At 47.7% G+C, this 25,106-nt stretch overlaps 1 protein-coding gene, 1 long non-coding RNA gene, 1 pseudogene and 3 gene segments (V, D, J or C); 5 read left to right on the top strand and 1 right to left on the bottom strand.

The window, feature by feature from the left end:
* LOC123954077 (immunoglobulin lambda-1 light chain-like) overlaps positions 1 to 25,106 on the top strand; it is a 1,184,917-nt gene that overhangs the window by 966,051 nt on the left and 193,760 nt on the right. The gene's annotated exons all lie outside the window — the stretch shown is intronic.
* Positions 1 to 25,106, top strand: part of LOC123954073 — a 721,845-nt gene that overhangs the window by 515,320 nt on the left and 181,419 nt on the right.
* Positions 1 to 25,106, top strand: part of LOC123954078 — a 652,309-nt gene that overhangs the window by 429,428 nt on the left and 197,775 nt on the right.
* LOC123954074 overlaps positions 1 to 25,106 on the top strand; it is a 610,667-nt gene that overhangs the window by 398,943 nt on the left and 186,618 nt on the right.
* The window catches only part of LOC123954079, a 220,246-nt pseudogene continuing 201,740 nt past the window's right edge, over positions 6,601 to 25,106 (top strand).
* LOC123954085 overlaps positions 23,423 to 25,106 on the bottom strand; it is a 197,586-nt gene continuing 195,902 nt past the window's right edge. The window contains exon 3 of the long non-coding RNA XR_006821035.1: positions 23,423 to 23,717. This is a non-coding gene — a long non-coding RNA (uncharacterized LOC123954085). The remainder of the gene's footprint in view (positions 23,718 to 25,106) is intronic.

The following is a 25,106-nucleotide window of genomic DNA, read 5'->3' on the forward strand; positions in this document are numbered from 1 at the left end:
AGATCCTCCCACACGGAGCTCCAGGAGATGAGGCCTGGAATGACAATAATAGTAGTAAATACAGGATTACTAAAGAGTAAGATAAAGACCTTCCTGCTCAACTGAATTTAACACCAAAAGCATCACCCAGGGATTGTAAAACCGAACTACTCAGATAGAGATACAGGAAGCATTGGTCCTGATTCCGACATAAATAGAAACCTGGTGGTCGTGGGACATCACACAGGATTGTCTGGACACTGACCCTTTCCAAATGCACTACACTGCACCCTGCTCTCTCCTTTCTGAAAGAAGACAGCAGGCTATCCAGTGCATTTCAACCCTGGGACAAGTATAGGAATCCCACCTGTCCTACCTCCTGCACCGTGTTTCTGACCTTCTGTGCTGATCTGGGCAGGGCAGTGGAGGCAGCTGCCTGTGGGAGCCTGGGAACTCTGGTCCACACCCCTTCTCAGGTGACAGGTGCTCTAGAGTGACCCACAGGAGGTAAGGTCCTGGTCTGAGTCTTCCTCCACCAGCAGGGGGCAGCAGAGCTGCAGCAGGAGCAGCAGGACAGAGGCTGGGCCTGCCCATGGGGAGACTCAAGGGGACAACAGGCCTGGGGGTCAACTGGAGTCCAGGGTTCAGGACTCAGAGGCTGTCAGGATATTCCAACCTATCTCCTCAGACTGCAGAGACCTTATTCTGAGGGTCAGATACACATTGTTACCCAGGACACTGACAGGAGTCCTCACACACGGAGCTCCTCCCTTCATTCTCCACCAGAGGTCCCAGGGAGCTGACCCTTCTGTGCTGGGCAGGTCCAAGACACTGTGACCCCTCACCTTCTGCATTTCCTGCCCCACTCTAGTCAGACTTAGATCTGGGGCAGCAACTCCCTTGCTCATCAGTGTCTCAGGGGGACAGGAGGTAGGGCACTCAGAGCCACAGGTCCCTGAAAGGAACGTCTGCAGACTCTTTGTGAGACTGACTCCAGAGTGATGTGATTCCCACAGCCTCAGACCACATCTCTGGTCCCTGAGCTGTCCTTGCTTCAGTAACAGAACTCAGTTCTCAGGAAAGACCACTAACTGTCCAGTCTCCAGAGCTCAAACCCTGTGCACAGATGTGACCCTGGGGACTCACAGAGACACAGATTTTGAAGTGAGCCCCTCTGTCAGGGATGGTTTCTGGCACTTTTTACAAGTCTACATGAGACATGGGTGAAAAAAATGAAAGGAATCGAAGTATTGACGATGCAAGATGCTCGTCTGCTGTGGAATGGGCACTGTCACAGAGACAGAACACCACATAGAAATAGACTAGAAATTGTGATGAAACTCCAGCCTATGAATGTACAACAAGTAAATATCCATATGCACCGTGATGAAAAAAATGCCAGGATGCAAGAGTTTTCCATTCTGATGACATGCTGAGGATGGGACAAGAGTGCAGCTGGGGGAAGCAGAGAGGACATGAAAAAGGAGGGGTACATGCTGAGACCACATGACCACCTTTCCCTGAATCAGGTGTTGTCTGTAGCTCTGCATGGGCCCAAATCAGCCCCATGGCCAAGCTCCGAAAAGCCTGTCCTGATGCTGACTCAGCTACCCTGTGCTCAGTGACCCTGGTCCAGATATCCATGATCACCTGTCAGGGAGATGGTATAGACAACTTCAATGTACAGTAGTACCAACAGAAGCCAGGACAGGACCCGGGCCGGTCATATATGGCAATAACAAGTGCTCCACAGGGATTCTCTGATGCTAAGACTCCAACTTGGAAGACACACACACCCTAAACACCAGCAGGACCAGGGCCAAGGACAAGGCTGATTACAAAGGTCAGGTGTGGGACAACAGCAATGCTCACAGTGACAGAGCCAGACAATGTTGTGAGACACATTCCCCCTTCCTTTTTGTGTCACACTCTCCTTCAGTCCCTGGAGGACTGTAGACTAAGAACAGAGGTCTGGTCCAGGACTCCAGGTCTGAACTTCCCAGACCTCTCTCCCAACACAGCCCTCCGGGCAGTCTCTGGGCCGTGGATCAGGGGTGCCTGTGCAGGAGGCAGGATGAGGCTGTCATGTTTTCTGGCCAAGAGTACTTGTCGGGGATGAAAGATCAGGCTGGAAGGACAGAGAGACATCCATGGAGACAAGACAAAGCTCCAAGTTACAAGGCAAAGTCTCAACTTTCCACTGAACAGAATCATTGTGTTGTTTTGGGATAGAAGCAATTCTCCTTCAGAGCTAAAACCAATAGGGCAGCAAAGTTTATGTGAATAGTACAAGGAGTGAAAATTTTGCAGTGGGTCACCTGGAATGTCAGTAAGCATGGACATTCCCAATTCTACCTCTACCTGCACCCATCAATGCTGGCTATGGGAGAACAGCATCGTGTATAGGACATATATTTAGTGTAAATATCACCTCCTGCCAAATCTTGCCACAGTCCCACAAGGTGTTGCATGTCAATGGACAGTAAAAAAGTCTGTAAGAGGCCAGTAGTCCGTCATTCCAGCCAGCTGTTTCGAATGTTGTGGAGCATGGTAGAACCAGTGAATTCCACACTGTAGAATGTGTGGAACCACACATTCTGTAGTGTGCATCAGCACACTAAAGTCCTTTTCTGAGATGAAATGTGAGCTTTGGACAGAACCACACTGAATACTGGAACATGGGTGAGGCATTCAGTAAGTCCAAGGGTCAGAGTTTGGGAAGAAGCACTGCAGTCAAAGAAAGCAAGTTCCTATCCAGACTAAAGGTCTCTTCCACCGAGGACAGAGTGATCCCTTCCACGATGGAAGAGGTCTGATGTCATTCATCTGCCACCAGGCTCCTGGCTTATTCCTAAGGGAATGGTCTCATCCTGGGAACTCTGAGTTGGTCTCTGCTCTTGGAAGATTGGTCCCTCAGAAGTAGCCACAGTCATGTCAGCTTTATGAGTGGACAAACCTAGGGATTATCCCAAGAATACCCTAACAACTTGCAACATGACCACTTTGCTATAGGCCCCCTGTACAAGCTCAAGAGTGGATGCAAAAGAAAGCTAATCACTGTCCCCACACATGTCACATATACACCTGAGTATGAACACCATTCCCCTTTGAGACTCACACTTCTGGGCATTCTCGTGAAACACAAATAGCTCTGTGTTCATTTGGGGATGGGTTCTCCTCACATATCTCTTCCTCAGACATCTTCTACCACATTCCTTTTTGTGTTTTTCCCAAGTCTCTAACCATTCAGCCAAACTGAGTCAGTGAACATAGGTTAGAAATAAGCCACCTCTGTCCTTCTCTCTTCCAGGTCAAATAAAAAAAGTACTCGGCTCAAATATTGCCTTATTGAAAATTTTTCCATATTCTGCAGTGGTGCCCCAGATGAGAGCTGCAGGACTACAACTGTTAATTAGAAGAGTTGGTGGCACATCATACAAGAACCTCTTCAACCAACCACGGATTTTCCTCTGGATCAGCTGTTCACAGGATTGTCCCCACTGGGTCATAATTGTGCCAGACAGAGCAAAGACAATGCAGTATGGGTTGGTGACATGGCCATCAGGCCTTCTCCTCATGCATCTCCCCTGTGCCTTCAGGACGTGGGGAAGCCTGATCTCAAATTTACCTCTTCTGTTTGATGATGGAGAGCTGCTGAACATGCCCAATTCCATGGCACGGCTGATCTGATAACACAGTTTGTGCAGGCAGCTCAATCACAGAGTTCCTTAGTGGCGAATTAGGAACCTACAGTCTCTGTTAAGTTTCAGTAGCAAACCAAATATGTGCCAATTGGAGCTTTCTAAAAATACACATGCAAAAAAAAAATGGTAAGCTGCCATCTATTTCAGTTCTAGGAACAAAGTCTTTGATGGAAACCAGTGTGCTCCGTCAAAATGAGTCTGATTACTAGCTTGGTCCTGCCATTCATTCCGGTAACAACACACATCTTACCATTGCTGATAAAATGGAACTGCCTGTCTTCTAAAATGCAAAGATTCCCAAAACTACAACTTTGACACCCAATCCAGAGTTCAAAATCTCCAGAAAACATATGTGTATATATCATACATATGGGTATATATGTACACAAATATATCTCCAACATACACACAGCAGACACAATCAGTATACATGTGCACATGTACTCACAAGTATATTCATATATATGTGTGTGTATCAGTATATGATAGAAAGGAGTGTGTGACAAGAATTGGAAGTCATGTGTCACAAACACACCAGTGAGCCACAGAGAAGCCACGGTCACTGTCAGCTACAAACGGGCTCCAGCTTCCCACTCAGTTTGCAGGGAGGCTCACACGGGGCTCCTCTTGTGACTCACCTTCCCTGGAAACATATAACATGAGTATTCTAACACATCACACACACCTGACACGAATTTATAACCTATGGGAACATATCGCTTTGGAACTCAACTAGCATAGAATCACAGACATCTAAGGTCCTCACTTTCCCCACATCCTCTCACAAAGAAGACACTTCCCCACAGGGACAGACTCCAAGCACACTTCATTTCTTGTCCCTTTTTCCCATCCTGACAGCAGCCACACATCCCCTCTGCAGAGAAGCTTCCTCCAGCATCTCCCAACACACCACAGGCCGGTCATTTTGTCTGATGTCATTTCATTCTCTGCACAAACCCAACACTGTTCAAGTTCTCCTATCATTTAAATAACTGATTGATTTGTCTTGGTTATTATCCCCACTGGACCAGAAAGTTTTAATGCAATGTACACCCATATCAGTTGGAATCCTGAACATTCAAGCAGCTATTTTCGGGCAGACAGAAGTAAGTCTGAAGTCAGATGGTGGTTCTCCAGGTACAACCAATTCCCTGAGGTCCCAAATCCTCTCACTGTGTCTCCCACCATTGTGACTATGGAGACTTTGCTTTGTCTTGTTGTTGACAGAAGACCTCAGGATGGCTGCTGCAGCTCCAGCTATCACTAATGGGGACAAGAGAAAGAACATTCATAAGTCCAGTCAGCTTCTTTCATTCACAGACAAAACTTCCCAGAAAGATCCCCAGAAGGATGACACACCTGTGGCCTAGCTCTGGGCCACAAGGTCAATGCTGACCTAGACAGAATTGAGAAATAGTGGGGCTTCTCAATGATTATAGAAGACAAGATGCAGGTAGATGGGGTTGGTGAAGGTGTGCTGTCTGACCAAAGCAACTGTCCCCAGGGCTGCTCTGCCCAAGGCAGGAACCCAAGAAAGACTTGTATCTTATTTGCACTGATTTCCCAGGATGAAACCTATGGAAGACCAAGCTGGATCTGAATAAGATTTTGTTGGTTGAGTGTCCTACTGTCTCTGTCCTTGAAGCAGGAGCTAGTATCAGACTATGTGGTGGTCCAGCAGTCAGATCAAGTGAGACAATCCCCAAGTCCTGTATCTCCTGGTGTTCAGCCCCAAAATGACATCCATGACCACCACCACCCCAGAGACATGAGCCCTGCTACATCAGATGGGTCCTGCCTCCTCTTCACATGAGCCTCTTCCTATTTTCATGGGATATATGACTCCTCGTACCTGCTCTTGATGTTGGCAGGAGCCCACAGACACTAGCAAATCCTCCCCTGGAGGATTCATGCCAGCAGTGCATGGATCAAGGGGAATCAGGATGTGAGCACTGGGTCATGAATCTCCACCTGGACAAAAGATTTCTCTGCACTTCCAGCTGCCAGTGTGGAGCGGCCACGAGGGGGCAGCAGAGATCACTAGAAAGGCCTCAGGGATTCTAACTGGGAGGATTGCTTACCAGGACCTGATACCAGAAGGTAAAGGTACAGGTTTACTACACTATCATTACCTGTGCTCTGATATAAAATTATGACTCGGAATCTCTCATCTTTATCCTGTGAAATTTGTCTCTGGTTCTAGCACACGTCCAGAACTTCATGACGCTTCACCCCAGCCCCATTCCTGCTACACCAGTCACTGTCAATCCTTGCTCATGCACTGGATTTGTTCCTGACATGGACACCCTGACCAGGACATCCTGGGGATATTGAGTTACAGCATCGATGACCTGCCCCAGGAGCTCTTCTTAGACCTGGACTCCTAACTCCATGTGCACCTGGCAAGGGAGAAATTTTTTCCTGTTCTGATGTTCACAATATAAACCAGAAGTAGGACACACACTGAACTATGATCCTCTAGTACCTACAGAGGAAACATTCTATGATGGGTTCAGAAAATGCAGACAGACTCCACCTCACAGCTCAGTTGTGACCATGCCTCCCCAGGAGCCAAGTCAGGACATGGAGTGGGATAGAGTTTGGACAGCAGACTACAGGAACACAGGGGGAAAGAGAATCAGCTGGGCTGAGGATGGGTTTGCAGGAGCTGCCCTCCCATCTCTGTGTCCCTTGGAGCTGAGCCCCTCTCTCCCTCTCTCTCTCTCTCTGCATGTGTGTGTGTGTGTGTGTGTGTGTGTGTGTTGTTAGTAGCTGAGCCCATTTCTAAAACCACAAGGCTCCTCGGCAGCAGTCCCTGAGCTCTGGCTCATTTACATAACCAGCAGATGTCTCCAGCAAGGGGATAAGAGGGGACTGGGAGGAACCCTGCCCAGCCTTAAGCTTCAGGGAGCAAAATCAAGGGACCTGCATCATGGCCTGGACCCCTCTCCTCCTTGGATTCCTGGCTCACTGCACAGGTGCCGAGGCCAGGCTCACACCCCCTTATCCCCTGGTTCTGGGGCACTCCTGGCCCTGACTCTGAGCTCAGCAGTGGACTGCCAGGGCAAGATCTCAAGACCGTCCTTTAGGATGAGGAGCTAGTAGGGTGTAATCTCTTCCCACTTTTGTCACTGGCTCCGTGTGACCCCAGAAGGTCTGCACCTGCCCTGGGAAAGGGAAGGAATGGTTCTCATTTGTTCAAAGGTTCTATCCACAAGGCCAGTGCAAGGGCCCCAGAACAAAGAGGACATCGGGGTGGGAATTATCTAGAGAATCACTGGGATTAAAACCAGAGGTGGTAGTGTCCAGGGGATGATACTCTGCCTGGAACCTACCTTTTCTCTTCTCTCTTGCAGGATCCATGGCCTCATATGTGCTCACTCAACCACCCTCAATATCGGTGAACCTGGGACAGACGGCCAAGATCACGTGTGGGGGAAACAACATTGGAAGTAAAATGCTTACTGGTACCAGCAGAAGTCAGGCCAGGCTCCTGTTCTGATTATCTATGAGGATAGCAAAAGGCCCTCAGGGATCCCTGACCGGTTCTCAGGCACCAACTCGGGGAACACGGCCACCCTGACCATCAGTGGGGCCCGTGCTGAGGATGAGGCTGACTATTACTGTCAGGTATGGGACAGCAGTGCTAAAACTCACAGTGACACAAGCAGATAGAGAAGTGAGACAAAAACCCCTTCCCCTTCTGTGTCACAGTCTCCTCCAACCCCAGGAGGCCTGTGCACAGAGCAGGGAGCACTTCTGGCCCAGGTATCCTCATCTGAGATCCCCAGACCTTCCTCCCCATCCAGCCCTCCAGGCAGCTCTGCACAGGGAGGTCAGGAGATATTTACAGCTGACAGCACTAGGCTGCCTACTTCTCTGTGCCTGGGTGTCAACTGCAGACACAGGGCCTGGGTAGAAAAAAGACACAGAGAGACATTTGGCCAGTGGTCATAATCTCATCATTTCCGTGTGTTGGTCATAGGCTAATGCTCGCCCGACCGATCAGGATACACTTCAAATTGTCCCAGCTCAGCTAAGTTCCTGAAGCTCTGGGGACATGAGAGGACCCTCCTCTACCAAAGAGAAACAGATGCATACAGTAGACACTGAGAGGTCACCCACATCCCCTCTTCTGGGCTCACACATGCACCCACTGCTTCTAGAGCCCCTGGCCACTCACAGGGGAGCTCCTCAGTAGAAAGTGCCGCCGGTTCAGAGATCTGCTTCCCCAGGTTTCTGTCCTTTCTCAGAAAGGTTCAGGTGAATGATCTCAGAGGCCCAGGGCCCAAGGCCCTGTCTCTGGTTCAGATGTCCTGAAAGTCCCAGCTGGAGAGCTCCCTGAAGGAAGGAGGCTCATCAGATGGCTCACTCTCTGTGGGTCACTCTCCTTCTGTCCAGGCTGATTTTCCTTCTCCTTCCAGGTTTTGAAACATGCACTTCCCTGTCTCAGAGTCTGCTTTCAGGAACCCAATCTGAGATGGCCAGCATCCTGCAGAGAGTCCTCAGGGAACAGAGGGGGCCACTGTATATATCCACAAAGCTGGGATGCCTTCCCAAAATCCACAAGGTGCATATCCACTGTCCACCAGATGAGATCCTTTCTTCTGTTTCTATACAAGGAGAAAAGATGCAGATACACTAGGTGCTCTGGGTTCTGATAGACAGTTGGAGAGTCTCATCTGTTCTGATGGTGAATGAGTGACATTGGGACAGTTGCCTCCTCCTCCAGAGTGACAGAAGATAATCATCTACAGGAGTGACACACGCAAAGAGAGCTCTCTCAATTCTACCCCCTGACACACACACACACTTTGCCCAAGAATGCCTTCTTTACACGTACCCTACCAAGAAATACGGACAGAAAACAATTTTATGAAATGTAGTCCAGTCTCTCAATGATGACACGTAAGAAGCCACCAGAGTCCCACCTTGTCCTCATGAAATCCATCCCCTAGATCCACACAAACCACAGTCTGCAATTAAAGGGAATGTCAGTAATCTTTCTTCCACTTGATAATATGCAACTATCCCATGACAACCACAAATGTTCTTTCTCCCATAAGAGGAAACAAAATACACTTTTGTATGCTAGGGATATTTATTTTTGTCCCACATGATTTGATATCTAAATGTTAACATTGAGATAAACAGTTTCCTATCATTAGCACACCTGATGTGAGATGATAATGGGTTGCCACAGCTGGAGAAACATAAACATATGATTACTATGTATCCAAAAGCATTCCTACAACATGAGGAGAAAAACGTGTTATTTGCATGCTCATTTCTGCCACTACACTGTGATCAGAGGAAGGACAACTATAATGACTTTCTTCACCACCCACCCCTTGATCCCCTCTCATGAGAAAATACCTGAGCTAGTCCTCATCCCAGCCAGTTGACAGGACTAAACCTTCATTCAGGAACATTGGTCCATTTTGAGACCTGCCGAACTGAACTGTGGCACGTTCATGACTGTAACCACAAACCAGGGACTCCTGGGGGATCTCCTGAATCCATATATCCCGTCCCTTGCCTCACTTGTGCAGCAGACCCCCAGGCTCCCCCATGACAGTCACCATGAATCACCCCAGCCAGCACCCTCACTGTTACTCCTGATTCACTCCCAGAAGGCGCTGAAAGAAATAGGACTCTGACTCTGCCCACTGAGACATGCAGTCAGTATGCCCCGGGGGATCACTGGGGATGAGGAATTTATTAAGAAGGAAGAGCAGAAGCTTCCACCATTTCCACCCTGGCTTATGTTAGAATGATACCTTCTTGGGAGTGGGAGCACACACTGCATATGGCTGGTGTAAGTGTCCATTCTGAAACAACTTTTCAGATCATACAGTATCTGGAGTTTAATTCAAGCTCCCTTACCCAGAGCGGGTGAGTGAAATCCCATGTCCCAGGTGGCCAAGTAGAACTTGGGAGATAAGAAGAGGAACCGAGATTTTCCACAGTGCCTAGACCCCACCCTGTGAAGCACAGCGAGCACACAGTCCTGGGGGATGGGGAAGGGGCTGCTCCCCAAGATGCAGATGCAGCTGCAGCCGGACTGGGTGGGGCCCAGGTATCTGCAGGTGGGACAGCTCCCCAGTGAGCCTGTGGTACTGCTCCTCCGAGGACCCCTCTCTGAGTGGTTTCATCCCTGCTCTGCTGCTGGTCCCAACCGTGGTGAGAGGCTTACAGGGAGACACAGTGGGAGGCACAAGATCCCTGATCTCCCTCTCACTCAGGGTCGACAGGGTCAGAGCCCACACTCACTGTGTCCACATTATCCCTTTCCTTTGCAGGGCTGTGCAGTCACTTCTGAATCAGCTGTCTTCCTCTAGCACCATTTCCTCTCCTCTCTTACAGGCTTTGTGCCTCCCCTTACCTGCGGCCGCCTCCCTCCATGTCAGTAGCCCTAATCAGGCCCAGGAATCCTGCTCTAGGGATGAGCTCAGGCATGAACACACCTCTTGGCAGCAGCAGAACCCAAGCCTGGTCCCCCAGCTGGTATATATACAGATATGAGCAACCATCCGGGGCTGATTCTGAGGATGGAACATAGGTAAATGGCCCCCTGAGCATGACCAGGACTAGGCTGACCATTGCTGTGCTACTTAACGTACATTGGGATTGCTGGCAGTGACTCCTGTGACATAGAAGGATGGGGGATGGGACATGAACCAACCTGTCATAGTCTGGCTCTCAGTCTTACCTGCCCTCTGAGCAGCTGCTGCTCAGGCCTAAGAGCATGAGTCCTTCCTAGTCCTGCCCAGACCCTAAAGGATGGGAGACTAGCAAGTTCCCTGTCCTCAGATCTGTGTTAACCCTACTGAAGAGTGACAGAGTGGCGGGTTCTTGTATGGAAACTATAGTCAGGCTTCAAAGTAGATAATGCATATTTGGAGTGTCATTATACATCACGTCAGCCCCAGATGTAATCACGTGTCACTCAGAAGGTAAGACAGTTGTATCAGAAAGCACAACCTTGTGGGAATTCCCTTCTCCTTGGGTACAAGCAACCTGGATGAGCCGCAGCAGCTCTGTGACTCCATGCTTTCCTGAATGAGGTTTCCCCACAACCTGCAGAGCTGCTGAAAACTTACTGAGGAGGGAACCAGGCCCCTGCTGCTCCAGGCGCTTCCCTTCTTTATGTTTTACAGAAACTGAGGAGGAAGAAAAGACACCAAATTGCGGCCCACCTGGAGACCTTCTCCTGGCACCACTGTCCATCCACAGCCCCAAGTCTCCTACACAAGGCAAGTCTGACCATTGGCTGTGGTCTGACACACTTGGACTCACATCCATTCCCGTGTGACCCTGTGTGGTGGCCCCGGCTACATTAGGGCCTTACTGTAGCTCTGAGGGGAAACATCTTTTCCAGTATTTAAAGTGATCTGTATCATAAGTTCAATTTCTCTCCATGATTCTTTGACCTGTGATTTTGAAATTGATTTCTAGAGTAATTGCATGAGGTCCAAGGAACAGATGAGGAATTTATTAAGAAGGAAGAGCAGAAGCTTCTGCCATTTCCACCCTGGCTTGTATTATAATAAAGCCTTCCTGGGAGTGGGAGACGCAGAAGTGAAATCATTTTCTCCTCACAAAAGAATGGATTGTACAATTAGTATTTCTCATCTAAATTTTACTTAATGAACTGATCAATAAGAAACAGGATCTTTGGTGGGAAACTCTATGGCCAAAACAATCATTCCATGGATTTTTCAGGTGAAAGCATTATGAAAAGGTCCCTCTAGAGAATTACAATCTGGAGATTCCCAGCAGAGCCTTCTTCATCAACAGGACACTGAATAGCCTGGCACTTCCCTCCCTGGTCAACAGCGAAGTCACTGTGTCCAAGTGCAGCAGCGCCCCCACAGGCAGCTGGCAGAACTGAGAGCATAAGCTGTCTCCTTCAGAACCTGGACCATTCTGGCTGAGGTTGTCCCACATCCCTTCCCAGTGTGAGCAGCCTTCCTCACCTGCTGCAGAGGACTCCTGCTGCCTTGCACTTGCCAGATTCTGCCCTCTCTCTCTCCCTCTCCGGGGAATAGGGACCTACACTCCTCTCCCCGCCCTTCCTTCCCTGTCAGGTGCACCCCTCCCTCATGTTACTGCTCAGGAAAGCAGTGACAGGTCATCTACGTGGGCCAAGACAGGGGGACTGGACCAGAGGCACATGTTGCCCCTTAATCACCTTGTGTCTACAGCTGGATAAGATAGGAAGGGAGGAATAGCAACTACTACCCTGATTGTCCTCAGCCCCCACGTGACCTAAGGTGAAATAGGGCTGGTCTGAACACACCCTGTGTCAAATCTGTCCCCACCTCAACAGCTTCCTGCTAAGTCACCTCTACATGCCCAGCAGCTTCCCCAAGGACCTGATTTATTACTTGGAAATTATCTGTTACCACACCTGATACATCCCTCTGTGCCCAGAATGCTCACCTTAAGAGAAAAGCCCACAGGAGTCCTGAACTGGGTTGGAATCCCAGGTCCCTTAGGTTCCCCACCTTCCTTCAGATTCTCTACAATGATCCCCAAGGGCACTGACTGGGCTTTTCCCACTCATGTCTTACTACTTCTTTCTTCTTCCTGACCTGAAAGTAGCTCCTGGACTCCCTCTTCAGGATGAGCCCTGATCTCTGATCATGGAGCAGCCTGCCTGTTCAGTTCTGTCTCATCTTTGGATCCATGTTCTCCAGAACAGAACTCACAACTAATGTTTTGGTCCCCATTCTGCCAGGAAGGCTTGTCCACTGCAAGAACACACTGATGAATAGCAAGACATGAAGAGTAGAGCTTACTTCCTCACAAAAAGAAGTCTGAGGTAAGAAGGTGGCTGTTTTCCAGGGGCTCACCAATTCCATGAATACCCACAGTCTCACTGGTATTCCCTCCTCTTATCCCTACAATGTTGGTTTTGCCTCAACTCTTATTGATGATGCACCCCAGGGAGTGCTCAGCTCCAGCTTCTGCCCCATGTTCCTCAGGAAAGGTGCTACTGAATCCCACTTGCTTTCCTCCTTCGTGACAGCAAGCTTTGTGAGAATATCCACCCATTACCTTACATCCATGGTCCACACTGGGCCACATGGTCAAGCCTGGCTGCCAGCGACCTGACAAAAGCAAGTTTCTGGCTTTCAATTAGATGTAGGTGACAATGTACAGGTAGAAAGGAGTCTAGTCTCCCACCTGGGTCTGCATGCTAGTGTGTCTATTATTGGGCCTCACCCCCAAGATGGAAAGCCCTGAGAGCAGACTGTATCTTCTTTGGGTCAACACAGGAGGGGGAATGTGCAAGACAAAGTGGGTGAGAATACACGTTCTTTAGGGGATGTTCTCTTGTCTCTTTTGGGATTGAACCACCTTTGCCCCCGGTAGGTGCTGTAAGCACAGATGCATCAGGGAGAACCAGCCCCTGAGTTCTGTGTGCTCCAGAGCCAAGCCCCGGAATCACTTGCATGACCTCCACCACCCCAGACACATCTATGGAGATGCGTCAGGAGGGCCTTGCCTCTTCAGTCTCTAATAGGACTCGTCATATTTCATCTGAGCCTGTCATGGCGGGTCTATGGCTGGCACAGGCCACACAGTGGAGTGGATTTCCTCCCTTCTGGTCAGCACTTCGTGGATCGGGGAATCAAAGCTTGATCAGTGGATTCTGAATCCAAAGTTGGACAGAGGACACCAATGTACCTCCAGCAGCCAGCGTGGAACAGCCACCGGGGGGCAGCAGAGGTCACCTGGGGAACACAGGACAAGGAGAGGGTCTGGGCATCAGAGGCTCTAACATGCAGGGACTACTATCAGGAACTATCACCTGACGAATGGTGTCTGTTTCCTAGAGAATCTTACTTCACACTGATTTCCAAATCCCGCTGACTCCAGGTCTTAGATTTGTCTTTTCTGGATTTCTTACTCTTCTGGCACAGGCACTACAACTGTATTTCACGAGTCCATGGCAAACACGGGCACCGTCCAGCATTTTTGCCACAACTATTCTATACCTGTCGGCACATTGGGGACACTGAGGCACAGCATCGCTGTAGTACCCAAGGAGCTCACATCAAGGACAGAACCTTACAGAATGGCAGGCACTCCTGGAATAGAGTATATGCCCTTGGTAAGGGTGACATTTTAATGGCATCTGCCTCTCAGGAGCTGTGCTTGGGTTAGGATGCTACCCCTATCCTTGCCTTCTCATTTCACTGTAGAACAGGTTCATAATATTTAGACTGACCTCACTTCTGAGTACTGCTATGGCCAGACCTACCCAGGAACTGAGGCAGGACATAGTCCGGGGTAGAGATATCATCCCCAGATATGGGACCAACAGTTGAAGGAGACTATCTTGGGCCAGTGGTTGGGTTCGCAGATGCTGCTCCCCTCTGCTGTGTGCCCCTTGGTGCTGTGTCCTTCTCTAAAACCACAAAGCTCCACAGCAGCTGCCCCTGAACCATGGTTGATTTGAATAACCAGCAGATGTTTCCAGCAAATGAACAAAAGTAACCTGTGTGGGTAAACCTGCCAACCTGGGACCTGGGGAGCAGAATTGGGCCACCTCTACCAGAACTTGAACCCCTGTCCTCCACAGCCTCTTGTCTCAATGCAGAGATACTAAACCCATGCTCACACACCTCCAGCCCCACAGATCTAGGAAAATGCTGGACCTGATTCTGAGCTCAGCTGGGGGCTATCCATGGTGGGCAGGATACTCATGATCTTCCTGCAAGATAAGGGTCTCATGGGCTAATACCAGAAGGACTATGATCACTGGATCTACAGGACTAACCCTGCCAAGAGAAAAGAGGTGGGGAGTTCCATTACATCACAGACTCCATTCCCCCGCCAGGCCTATGGGCTCTTGGGCTGAGACTGGGCTAAAGAGACACCCTGTGTTCCCACAGTATCCCCTGATCTCAGTCTAGGCCAGGCAGCTAGGAATATCTCCTAAGAATGGGTGTGTGTATTCCAACCCACCTCTCATGTTTTCTCTTCCAGGATCCTTGGCCTCCTACCTCCTAATCAGCCCCTCTCAGTGTTGGTGACTCTGGGACAGACAGACAGGATCACCTGTGGGAGAAACATTGGAAGGAAAGATGGTCGGGGTACCAGCAAAGCTAGTCCAGGACCCCTGCAGATTATCTATGGTGACAGTAACTGGGACTAAGGCATCCTTGACTGATTCTCCAGCTCCAACTTGGGAACATGGCCACCCTGACCATCAGCGGGCCATGGCTGAGGATGAGGCTGAATATATTACTGTCAGTCATTTGACACAGTGGTAATGCTCACAGTGACACAGGGAGGCAGGGAAGTGAGACACAAACCGCTTTCCCATCTGTGTCACACTCTCCTCCAACCCCAGAAGGCCTGTTCACAGAGCAGGGTGCAGGTCTGACCCAGGTCCCCACATCTGAGGTACCCTGAGATCCCACTCCAACCATTTAGGTTCTGTGCAGGGTGGATGGCAGAGGAAATGTACACAGATACTAAAACTACATTTCACCTGGGACTGTGATGAAGGAATGACTAAAGTCCTAAAATGAAAATTACATGATCAGAAATATGCAGGTGAGATTGTCAGCAGATCTGATGATACAAAAGCAAAGATTAGTGAGCTTGAATACATGGCCACAAAACTATTAAACCTGAAACAGAGACAGTAAAGCTGGGGAAAAAATGAATAATGCCCCTGTGCCTAAGATAACTTCTTGCAGCGTAAAGTGTATGATTGGAGCAACTAAAGGAGAGAAGGTGGGGAACCCGTGGTTAATTAAAAATATATATATTTCCAGAGATAATAGCCAGAAATATTCAAAACTTGGTGGACACATAAACCAATATATATTCAAGCTCAGTGAAGCTTGGGCACATGGTTCAAAAGAGATAGCACAGAACACATGGTAATCAATATTTTACAGAGCAGCAATGCAGACATTCTCATAGCCAGAGAAGATAGCATGGTTCTGTATAGAGAACCAGCAACCTGGTGGGAGCCCATTTCTCATTACAAGCTGTGCGAGCAAGAAAATAGAGGAGCAATGACTAAAAATACTAAAAGAAGAAAACCTATAAACCTTGATCTCTACCCAGTGAAAATGTCATTGAAGAATGAAGACTAAATAAAACTTTTCAGACTGCAAGCCTCACAGAACTGATCACCCACACACTTTCCCAACAAGTAATAGTAAAGGATGACCCACAGGAACAATGACAGAGAGAAATGTAACTCTATGAAAAGATATTTTTTAGAAAATCAGATATCAGAGCTACATGGATAAATAAAAAAATGTATAACTTAATGTCTGTAAAAATAGTCAATTATTTAAGCAGAAACAATAGCAATACATTTTGATTTATAATGGTTGTATATCCAAAATATATGACAATATTAGCAAAAATGATGGGAAAAGAAAAACCGTGTAATCACATCCTTATTGTACCTAAGGATGACTTTGTGCCATGAGGTAGTTTCATATGTTAGGAAGTGAGGATTTCCATGCCGAAATAAGACATGAAAATCAAAATATTTGAACACAAGGAGTAAGAGCTGTTAGAGTACCTTCTTTAGGATTCTTCAAAGAATATGGATGCAATAGGGCATGTATCTCATAAACAACTACATATATATTCATTTGTTACACAGAGAGATACAAAGGAGGAGACAGAGAGAGGGATAGAAACTTATGTTAACAAACAAGTCATGCATGGATTCCTGGGTGGCTCGGTTGGTTAAGCATCTGCCTTCAGCTCAGCTCATGATCAGGTTCCTGGGACTGAGCCCTGAGTCTGGCTCCCTCCTCAGTGGGGAGCCTGCATCTCCCCCTCTTTTGCCTCTCTCTCTCTCATATATATATATATATATATATATATATATATATATATATAATCTTAAAAAAAAAAAAAAGCAGCCAAAAGGACAAACTCCCTATACTCGGAGGAAGAAAGAAAAGGATTCCAGTGGACTATGCTTTGCATGAAATGTCATTGAGAGACAGTAGATTAACATCTTTACTGAAAAGGGGAAAAAACAGTTCTTCACTTGGGGAAAATATCCTTCAAACATGACGTCTAAATAAAAAATGTCCACAATAATCAAATACACAAAAACTGACACGATTGCTCATGAACTGACCCAAAATGCAAGCAGTAAATGGACATCCCTCAGGGTGCCTGGGTGGCTTAGTTGGTTAAGCATCTGACTTTGGCTAGGGTCATGATCCCAAGGTCCTGGGATCAAGCCCCATGTCAGACACCATGCTCAGCATGGAGCCTGCTACTTCCTCTCCTGCTCCCCCAGCTTGTGCTCTCTCTCTCTCTGTCAAATAAATAAATAAAATCTTTTTTAAAAAAGTACATCTCTCAGCTCGAGCAAGGGAATATTCTAATATTTAATTTAAAGGCGCTCCTGGTCCCTGACAGAGTCCCTCACGTGCAGGATCTGAGGCCTCTTGAGGGAGGCACTAGCTCTTCGGAAGCCTGAGGCTAGGAACACTTTTCCTGCACCCGGTGAAGTACATTTCTGGATTAGATAATCTCACTGTGATGTAATCAATTCTCAGGAAATGAATGGGTAGTTTGAGGATTACTACCAAAAAAACCTGACCAGAAACAATGCTGACGCTGTTTGCACAGGGCACGAAAAGGCCAAGTAGAGCTAACTTGTCCCCTACAGGTGGGCCCCCTCATCTCCCACAGCATGATAAAAACCCTGAGGAGTTGATCAGATCTGACAGGAAGCGGGCCAAAAATGACTCTGAATTAACAAGAAAACTACTTCAACTGTGTATTTATATCCCTTTTTGTTGACAACAGACCTTAAACCTAGATTCATATTATGCCTTGAGGGAGTAACTAGTGATCATACAAAGCCACTGCAATTAACAATTAAAACGTTGTTTATGTCAAAAAAAAAAAAAAGTACATCTCTCAAGCAGGGGAGGTGATTCCAGGAAGAATCTACCCGGGTGGTTCAGTCAGTTAAGTGTCATGATCCCAAGCTCCTGGGATCCAATCCTGCAATAGGCTTCTTGCGCACCAGAGAGGCTGCTTCTCCCTCTGCTTGCCACTCCCCCTGCTTGTGTGTTCCCTCTCTCTCTCTCTTTCTCACTCTCACTCTATCTCTAGCAAATAAATAAAATCTTTTTACAAAATCAATGTAAAAATCAGAAATGCTAACTGAAGGGACAAATATTAAGACTTTTTTATTATCTAAATCTCTTTAAAAGATACATCACTGCAAAGCAAGAAAAATAGCCAATGGAAAAAAGACAGTCTCTCCAACAAATAGCGCTGGGAAAATTGGACAGCTATGTATAGAAGAAGGAAATTCGACGACTCTCTTACACCATACCCAAAGATAAACTCAAAGTGGATGAAAGACCTCAATGTGAGACAGGAATCCACAAAATTCTTAGAGTAGAACATAGGCAGTAACTTCTTTGACATCAGCCACAGCAACTTCTTTCAAGATATGTCTCCAAAGGTAAAGGAAACAAAAGTGAATATGAACTTCTGGGACTTCTTCAAGATCGAAAGTTTCAGCACAGCAAAGGAAACAGTCAACAAAACAAAGACGCACCCCACGGAATCGGAGAAGATATTCACAAATGACACTACAGACAAAGGGCTCATATCCAAGATCTATAAAGAACTCCTCAAACTCAACACCCAGTAAGCAGATAATAACATCAAAAACTGGGCAGAAGACATGCACAGACAGTTCTCCAATGAAGACATACAAACGGCTAGCAGACACATGAAAAAGTGTTCATCATCATTAGCCATCAGGGAAATTCAAATCAAAACTACACTGAGATACTGCCTTACACCTGTTAGAATGGCAAAGATTCACAAGACATGAAAAAACAAATGCTGAAGAGGATATAGAGAAATGGAAACCTTCTTACACTGTTGGTGGAAATGAGAGTTGGTGCAGCCAATTTGGAAAACAGTGTGTAGATTCCTTAAGAAATTAAAAATAGAGCTACCCTATGACCCTGCAATTGCACTACTGGGTATTTACCACAAAGATAGAGATGTAGTGAAAAGTAGGGCCATCTGTACCCCAATGTTCATTGCAGCAATGACCACAATATCCAAACTGTGGAAAGAGCCGATATGCCCTTCGGAGACATATGGATAAAGATGTGGTCCGTAAGTACAATGGAATATGATGCCTAAATCAGAAAGGATGAATATCCAACTTTGTATCAACATGGATGGGACTGGAGGAGATTGTGCTGAGTGAAATAAGTCAAGCAGAAAAACTCAATTATCATAGAGTTTCACTTACTTGTGGAGCATAAGGGATAACATGGGAAGACATTAGGAGAAGGAAAGGAAAAGTGAAGGGGAGTGAGATGAACCTTAATTAAGAGGCTGTGGACTCTGAGAAACAAACTGATGGTTTTGGAGGGGAGAGAGGTGGGGGATGCGTGAGCCTGGTGGTGAGTGGTAGTAAGGAGGGCACGTATTGTATGGAGCACTGGGGGTTACATGTAAACAATAAATCTTGGAATGCTGCATCAAAAACTAATGACATATTGTATAATTACTAACATAGCACAATAAAAATTTTTTAAAAGGATATGTCACTGTCCACACAAATATAGTAACTATGTATGCTGGAATTTCTGACAGAGGTAAAATAATATGTAGGAAAATCAGAGTGAATATGCTGAGAAGTAAGACACAGAAGGATGTTATCAGGTGCTTACATTCTATATAACATGGCAGCACCGTCGGAATGTGGACTTATTGCAAGTTACTGATCATCAGACAGAAAGAACTTACAGCTTGTAAGCAGAAGAAGTAGATAAAATGGAATCATAACAAATGCTTCATTAATCCAAAAAAGATACATGAAAAGAGGGAACAAAGAACACATGGGACAACAAATAATAATAATAATAATAATAATGAAGGCAAGATGCTATATTGCAGGGATACTATTAATCACATTCAGGAAATGCTCTAAACACCACAATTAAAGACGGAGATTCTCAAATTGAGTTTCACAGCAACACCCAAGTGGATGCTGCCGATCAGAAACCTCCAGTAAAGGAAATGACACTGAAATCTGTGAACATTGTAGGACAATTCTCACCCACTTCTGCTCCACAGCGTGAGCCATGGAACATTCACAATTCACAGGGAACAGAGAGAAAATCTGGGAAGATGAACTGATTCCTTAAAACCGTTAGGATGAATGTATTCTGTTATGTATTTCACACAGAGAGAGAAGGGAAGAAATAATCTCAGTGCACATTTCATGAGAACAGGACAAAAAATACCCCCACATGTCCCTTCTTTCCCCAGGCTTGAAGATACTCAAACACACAGTGACAAGAGCTCCCTCTGCAGTTCAGAGGGGAGCACAGCTCCACGTGAACCAGATATGAAACTCACCCAGAAGTACGGAGATGCTTCTCCAGCAGTGGGAGAAGGAATATCTTCAAGGGGACAAGCGAGGACATGAGTGAGGCTTGAGGTGGCCAGGGGCTCAGGAGACAGAACTCTGGGGTCCCCACCATGGCCTGGGCCCTCTCCTGCTCTCCACCCTACTCTCTGTCCGGGTGCTGCCCCTGGGCCTGCCATAGGCTCAGACCCCGCAATACTGAGCATGACCCTGACCCTGAATTCAGCCCAAACGATGCTGTAGGGGAGGAACCGCTGAAAATGATCCCCACAGTCCCCTGAACCTGCAGACACTGTGGACCTCAGATGACTCTGTGCCCCCTGTAGAATAGCCGGGACACCACTGGCACCCTCACCTGCTGGGAGAGCACAGAGAGAGGACCAAGCAATAATGCAGAGCAGAGCCAGCAGGACCCAGGCCAGGCCTCTGCACAGCCAAACAGCCTCCATCCTCTACAGACTCTCCAGCTCTAACCTCGGACACAAACCCACAGACTCTCCCCACATGCAACAGCACGAATGGGGATGGCATTGAGTTCGGGACAGAAACTCTGCTGCCCAGCCTGTCCTCACCCTGCCTCCCTCCCATCCTGCTCATGTTCTGCCCCGAGGAGCCCAGGATCTGAATCCAGCACACCTGGTCTCCTCTCCTGGACTCAACCCACTTTCCTCTGTTTTCCTGCGAAGCTAGCAACTCTGGTCCTTACCTTACCTCCTGTGAAATGGGGAAGATTAACTCATGTAAGAAATACTTTTTTCACATTAAATGATACAAAACATTAAAGAATCTCTTTCATGAGAACGACTCAGTGAGGTCTCAGTGACTTAACGCTAGTGTTGGAGTCTCCTGTCTGCGAATGGGGGAATCCAAGGAAAAGACTTCCACTACACTGGGACCTTCTTCATGTGCAGTTAGATGCAGGTATGAATGAGCAGATTCCCATTTTCACCAAACCAGAGGCTAGGGTAGATTACAGATCCTCCCACACCAAACCTCAGGAGATGTAAGCTGGAATAAAAGAAAAGAGGTAAAAATAGCAATAATAACAATAAAATTAAAGGTTTGCCTGCTCAGCAGAACTTAGCACCAGAAGCATCACATTTTGCTCTCATGACCGAACTACAGGGACAGGAATGCAGGAAACATCAGCTCAGATTCTTTATTTGACAGATAGAGATCACAAGTAGGAAGAGAGGCAGGCATAGAGAGAGAGAGAGGAGGAAGCAGGCTCCCTGCCAAGCAGAGAGCCCGATGCAGGGCTCAATCCCAGGACCCCGGGACCATGACCTGAGCCGAAGGCAGAGGCTTTAACCCACTGAGCCACCCAGGCGCCCCATCAGCCCAGATTCTTTTTTTTTTTTTTAAGATTTTATTTATTTGACAGAGAGAAATCACAGAGAGGCAGGCAGAGAGAGAGGAAGGGAAGCAGGCTCTCCACTGAGCAGAGAGCCCGATGCGGGACTCAATCCCAGGACACTGAGATCATGACCTGAGCTGAAGGCAGCGGCTTAACCCACTGAGCCACCCAGGTGCCCTCAGCCCAGATTCTTAAATACACAGGAAACTGGTGGCTGTGGGATATCACACAGATTTGTCTGGACACTGACACTTTTCAAATGCACTACACTGTAGCCTGCACTCTCCTTTTTGTAAGAAGACTGTGGACTAGGCCAGGGAATTTCAACCCTGGTCCAAGTATAGGAATCCTAGTTGTTGTGCCTCCTGCACCCTGTATGTAACTTGTCGGGGTTGGGCTGGGCTGGGCTGGGCAGGGCAGGGCAGGCGGGGGGGCAGCTGTCTGTGGAAGGCTGGAAACCATGGTCCACACCCTTTCTCAGGTGACTGGTGCTCTGGGGTGACCTGCAGGAGGGAAGCTCCTGGTCTGAGTACTTCTCCACCAGCAGGGGACAGCAGAGGTACAGCAGGAGCACCTGGACAGAGGCTGGGGCAGCCCAGGGGGAGCCTCACAGGGACACCACCTCTGGGGGTCAGCAGGTTGTCTAAGGTTCAGTCCTCAGAGACTGTCAGGATGATCCACCCTGTCTCCTCAGGCTGCAAGGACCATGTTCTGAGGGTCAGACACAGTGTCACCTAGGACAATGACAGCTGTCCTGACACAGTGAGCACCTCACCTGGGAGATTCAGGTCCCCTCTGTCCATCAGTGCCCCCAAGGACTGACTTCTCTGCGCTGGGCACATCCAGAGACACCTGGTGACTCAGTCTGCCTCTCCTTTCCCACCTCCACCCCCAACTCAGACCTGGGGCTACAGCTACTTTGTTCAAGAATATCTCAGGGGGCAGGAGGCAGAGCACTCAGGGACCCTGGTTCCTGGAAGGAGCATCTGCAGCCTTCTTGTGAGACTGTCTCCTGAGTGACGTGATTCTCATTGCTGCAGAATGCATGGCTCAGGCGCTTGAGCTCATAACATACAGGAATGTATGATCCTGGGGATCCTTACAAGATCACAAACCTTGAAGCTGTTACTCATGGATTCAAGCCCTTTTCACAGGTTTGCATGAACTATTGATGAAAAAAACTAATAGGAATGACATGGTTGATGACTAAAATCGCACTTACAAGATCATGAACAAACCTCAGAATGAGAGATTCCCATTCTGTTGACATGCCAAGGATGGGACCACAGTGTCTGCACAGAGGGAACCTGAAGCAGGGAGAGGAAGGGAGTGAGGTCACAGGACCGGCTCACCCTGAATCAAGTGTTGTCTGCATCTCTCAGAGCAACCAGACCAGCCCCTTGGCCAGAATTCTGGAAGGCCCCGGGCCAGTCCCAGACAGCCCTCAGGCAGAATGAGTTGGGACAGTGGTTGTGTGGATTCCTAGGAATGTGACTTTGATACCAAACTTTAGAGGCCAAGGCTCATTTTCCGACCTGAGAGCTGCTTGGAGGAAGTTGGGGGCCCCCTCCCTACCTCTTCAGTCACTTGGTCTGAGTTTACAAGGGGTTTGAATACATTTGGAGTCCCAGAGAGGAGGAAATTTGCATAAATACTAAGAATCACAGACCCTAGAGCCTGGAAAGAAATAAGAGAGGATAGGGTGAGATTGGCCCAGCTGTGATTCTCAGAAGACAGAGCACTGAGCACATGCACCATGGCCTGGAGACCTCTCTCACTCCTTGTCCTCACTCTCTGCTCAGGTGCTCTCCCCAGTCCAGCCCACACTCTCAGCCCCGCAGGACCAGAGCTGAGCCTGGCCCAAACCCTGGGATCAGGCACAACACAGCCTCAGTATTGGGACCTTGCAAATGAGCCCCTGGACCTCATTGCAACCTCTCCTCTTCTGTCTTTTCGGGCTCTGTGACCTCCAGTGAGCTGACTCAGCCTCCCTCAGTGTCAGTGGCCCTGGGTCAGACGGCCACAATCACCTGCACTGGAGAGGTAGTAGAATATGTTTATGTACACTGGTACCAGCAGAAGCCAGGCCAAGCCCCTCTGATGGTCATTTATGAGGATAGTGATGGGCCTTCAGGGATCCCAGAGTGATTCTCTGGCTCCAAGTCAGGGAACACGGCCACCCTGACCATCAGCAGCGCACAGGCCGAGGACGAGGCTGACTATTACTGTCAGTCCTATGACAGCAGTGCTGATGCTCACAGTGACACAAGCAGACGGGGAAGTGAGACACAAACCCCTTCCCCATCTGTGTTTCACTCTCCTCCATCCCCAGGAGGCCTGTACACAGAGCAGTGAGCTGGTCTGGCCCTGGTCCCCAGGTCTGAGGCCCCCAGTCTCCCTTCCTCCCAGTCCTCCAGGCAGCCTGCACAGGGCGGATCAACAGGGAGTTTGTAAACAGGTGTTAGAACTCCATTTCCTGTGGGACTGTGTGTGGAGGAAGAACTACACATGTGAGAAGCAGAAATGGAAGATATTTTTAAAAGAAACTTTCTTTTAAAACTTCCTTAAATGAATATGTCTGAAATGTAAAAACACAGAGGACAGACTCACAGAAAATATGATGCTGCAAAAGAAGAGAATGGGGAATCTGATGCCATAGTGATGTGAAGTATTCAAAATGAAACACACAGGGAAATACCTAATAAAATTAATGAAGGCTCAGTGCCCGGAAGACACCATCATGCCACCCAAACAGTGTGCAAGTGTAGGGACTTCAGGGAGGGAAGGTGAGGGACTGGGGGTGAAATAAAAAGTCTGTGAAGATATAATCTACAAAAGGCTGCAAATTTGGAGAAACCCAGGAACCAATGTATCCAAGAAGCTCAACAAAGCTCAGGCAAGGGGAGCATGAGAGACAGCACAGGACACATTGTATGAAATTGCTACAGTTCAGTGATGCAGACACTCTCAAAGGCAGAGAGAGAGTCGTGTTCCCTACAGAGAACCAGCATTGTGCTGGGAGCACCTTTCTCATCATGAATCATGTAAACTGGAAAACAGGGAGCAATGTCTTCAAAATACTAATAGGAAGTATCTGTCATCATTGGTCTTTACTGAAGAAAAATGTCTTTTAAAAATGGAGACAAAAATCAATGTTTCTCACACAGCAAACCTCCCAGAATTCATCACCCACAGACCCTCAGCACAAGTGACAGAGAAGGACGCACCTCAGACCAAAGGAAAAAATTACTTATGGAAATGTGAGTCTGCACAAATTATAATAAGCTTGGAAAACCATAACTACATGGATAAACCTAAAACAAACTTTAGTGGTTAATGTCTGTAAGTACTGTCAAGTGCTAAGAGCAAGAACAATAGCAACATGTTTGATTTATAATGGAGGAACAGCTAAAATGTATGATGATGAGAGCAAAAATAATGACAGACATGAGACCATGTTATGACGTCCTTATCCTGTACCTGAGTGATGTCTTGTCACTGGGAAAATCTGATAAGATAGGGGATAAAGACTGCAGATCCACAAGAAACCCACCATGGCCTGGACTCTCTCCTGCTCTCCCTCCTCACCTGCTGCCCAGGTGCAGACCCAGGTGCTACCCAGAGGAACCCCAGAGGAACAGCC

The sequence above is a fragment of the Meles meles genome, chromosome 12, assembly GCF_922984935.1.
Source record: "Meles meles chromosome 12, mMelMel3.1 paternal haplotype, whole genome shotgun sequence".
Classification (NCBI taxonomy): Eukaryota; Metazoa; Chordata; class Mammalia; order Carnivora; family Mustelidae; genus Meles; species Meles meles.